The sequence below is a fragment of the Bombina bombina genome, chromosome 6 (genome assembly GCF_027579735.1).
Source record: "Bombina bombina isolate aBomBom1 chromosome 6, aBomBom1.pri, whole genome shotgun sequence".
NCBI classification, from domain to species: domain Eukaryota; kingdom Metazoa; phylum Chordata; class Amphibia; order Anura; family Bombinatoridae; genus Bombina; species Bombina bombina.
The window spans coordinates 167,044,403-167,048,180 of NC_069504.1; positions in this window are offsets into that span (position 1 = coordinate 167,044,403).

A 3,778-nucleotide genomic window follows, 5' to 3' on the forward strand; every position below is an offset into this window, starting at 1 on the left:
TAGTCTGGTCATCCCCAAGTTGACCCGCCAAAGGGTCAAGCCGGGTCTGCCGGAGTGTCCCACAAGGAGGGGGCCATGTTACAGACCCCTCTGTCAACCTCCCTACGGATTATGGATTCAGGCATTATGTTAAGTCACCCTGTGCCCATTATAGGTACAGGGTGCAAATCCAACAGTACTGGAGGGGTTAACTTCAGTTATGAGTAACTGTTAGTTTTGAGTAACTGTATAGTCTAAGACAGTTGTTGTTAGCAGTTGTTGTTGTTGCACCTGTTTTAAGCAGTGGCTAGAAGCAAAATAAATAGCTGATTTAGACTTAAACTTGGACTGAATTATTTAGACGACATTTTTAAGATGAGGATGTCTCTGCCTAACTAAAAGATATTGCGGATCCTACTGCCTCTCCGCTACAATTACTATGGCCCATAGCTTACTATGGGCCAGATTACAAGTGGAGTGGTATTTAAAGCTCCCACTCGAGCACTAACTCCACTAGAAGAAAGTTTTTGCGTACATCAGGTAGCTTGTATTACAAGTTGAAAGTAAACTATTTTCAATCACGTGTAAAAAGCCGAAGTTAGAATTAATATTGTGTGTGTGATAACATATTGTCCCATAGAAGTCAATGGAGAAAAAAGTATTTACATAGAAAAATATGTTCTTTCTATTCATAAATACATATTTATATATAAATATATATATATATATAGTGGAAGAAGTGGGAGGGCATTCACAGGTCTTATCCAAAATTCTTTTTATTTATGTATTTCACAACATAGCAAAGTCGACGTTTCAGCTGTTCTAGACAGCCTTTTCCTTTTTCAAGACAATCTTACTGTTTGGAACATAATGGCTGAAAACGCCATGATTGTATCCTGAAACATGGCGTTTTCAGCCATTATGTTCTAAACAGTAAGATTGTCTTGAAAAAGGCTGTCTAGAACAGCTGAAACGTCAACTTTGCTATGTTGTGAAATACATAAATAAAAAGAATTTTGGATAAGACCTGTGAGTGTCCTCCCACTTCTTCCACTGCTTATTCTGATTTGAGGGGTCACCTGGGCAATTCATTGATGAAAGGGGAGTGAGTGCATGTCTCTTTTGGATGATATATATACTGTATATATAAATATATATATATATATATATATATATATATACATACATATACACAGTATATATATATATATATATATATATATATATATATATATATACTGTATATATATATATATATATATATATATATATATATATATATATATATATATATATATATATACATATATATATATAAATAAAACACGGAAGGGGACTGCACTCTCAGACTGGACTGGGTACACATCCTATGACCCTGCAACATGCACATCCTTGGAAGGGTTAGTTACTGCATCTGTCAAAATGGGATAGGCACAGGTACCTCGTCAAGGTCCCTTCCAAAACCTGGGCCCCTAAAACAACCACACAATGCAAGCTCTCAATCCAACAAACTGGAAACAAGTGAAGGGTGCACAGGCTCATGTAATCACCCTAGACATATACAAAACACGGAAGGGGACTGCACTCTAAGATTGGACTAGGTACCCATCCCATAACCCTGCACAGGCAGTTAGCCCCAGACAGGCCTGGGTGCAAGGCCCATAGGGAAAATTACAAAACAAACGAATATAACACACAGAAAAAGTCCTATATGGGTGTCTAAACGTTTCACCCTTTAGCATAGTATTGCAAGTGACACAACTGCCACATTGAAAACAACCCACCTTTTTATTTGGCAACCATGTATGCAAATAAAGATTTATGTCATATATGACAATCATAGATTTAAGGCTTTTGCCTGTTTTATATACCATACGTGAGGGTTTTAAACCTTTAAAAGGAAAAGTGTGGTCTTCTGGCAAAATGTGCCAATTTTTGCCAAAGTATTTTTGACTAATTTGCTAGCCGGCATGTATGTAGTGATAAAAATTTAAAGCATTACTTTCTGGTTTTCTGATTCTACTGAAACTAATTACATTTCCCTGGTCTAAATGTTCAATCTCACTTCAAATTCTCAAAATATCTTTTAATGTATATCCCCTGGCCAAAAATTTGTCTTTCATAAGATTAAACTGACATAATTTATCTGACGCCTCTGTATTATTCTAAGGAAACAGATGTTTTGATATGCTCATATGTTATTGGGTTGAATACAGTAGCCATAAACCATTCAAATAATTTGACTCACACATGTATATAGTATGTTTTGCTGATGAACACTTTATAGATGTTTTTCTAAGTTTTTTTTTTTTTTTGTAGTGAAATGTATTGTTTAGTTATTTTTTTTATAATATATGAGTTAATGGGTTCTGGTGTGTGAGCACTTTATGTGTGGTTAATTTGTAATAAAAACTATTGTGCATATTGTTTATAGCACTTTAGACTAATGAATGTTATATTCATTTGTAGATTGGCTTGAAAAAGGCTGACTGTACGAGCCGAAATTCGACTTCTTTATGATTTGTTTCATGTGAATAAAGAATTTTTTTTTATTGATTGAAAGACCCGTGAGTGCCCTCCTGTGTACCTTATGATATATATATATATATATATATATATATATATATATATATATATATATATATATATATATATATATATATATATATATTTATATACAGGGAGTGCAGAATTATTAGGCAAGTTGTATTTTTGAGGATTAATTTTATTATTGAACAACAACCATGTTCTCAATGAACCCAAAAAACTCATTAATATCAAAGCTGAATAGTTTTGGAAGTAGTTTTTAGTTTGTTTTTAGTTATAGCTATTTTGGGGGGATATCTGTGTGTGCAGGTGACTATTACTGTGCATAATTATTAGGCAACTTAACAAAAAACAAATATATACCCATTTCAATTATTTATTTTTACCAGTGAAACCAATATAACATCTCAACATTCACAAATATACATTTCTGACATTCAAAAACAAAACAAAAACAAATCAGTGACCAATATAGCCACCTTTCTTTGCAAGGACACTCAAAAGCCTGCTATCCATGGATTCTGTCAGTGTTTTGATCTGTTCACCATCAACATTGCGTGCAGCAGCAACCACAGCCTCCCAGACACTGTTCAGAGAGGTGTACTGTTTTCCCTCCTTGTAAATCTCACATTTGATGATGGACCACAGGTTCTCAATGGGGTTCAGATCAGGTGAACAAGGAGGCCATGTCATTAGATTTTCTTCTTTTATACCCTTTCTTGCCAGCCACGCTGTGGAGTACTTGGACGTGTGTGATGGAGCATTGTCCTGCATGAAAATCATGTTTTTCTTGAAGGATGCAGACTTCTTCCTGTACCACTGCTTGAAGAAGGTGTCTTCCAGAAACTGGCTGTAGGACTGGGAGTTGAGCTTGACTCCATCCTCAACCCGAAAAGATCCAAGAAGCTCATCTTTGATGATACCAGCCCAAACCAGTACTCCACCTCCACCTTGCTGGCGTCTGAGTCGGACTGGAGCTCTCTGCCCTTTACCAATCCAGCCACGGCCCATCCATCTCGCCCATCAAGACTCACTCTCATTTCATCAGTCCATAAAACCTTAGAAAAATCAGTCTTGAGATATTTCTTGGCCCAGTCTTGACGTTTCAGCTTGTGTGTCTTGTTCAGTGGTGGTCGTCTTTCAGCCTTTCTTACCTTGGCCATGTCTCTGAGTATTGCACACCTTGTGCTTTTGGGCACTCCAGTGATGTTGCAGCTCTGAAATATGGCCAAACTGGTGGCAAGTGGCATCT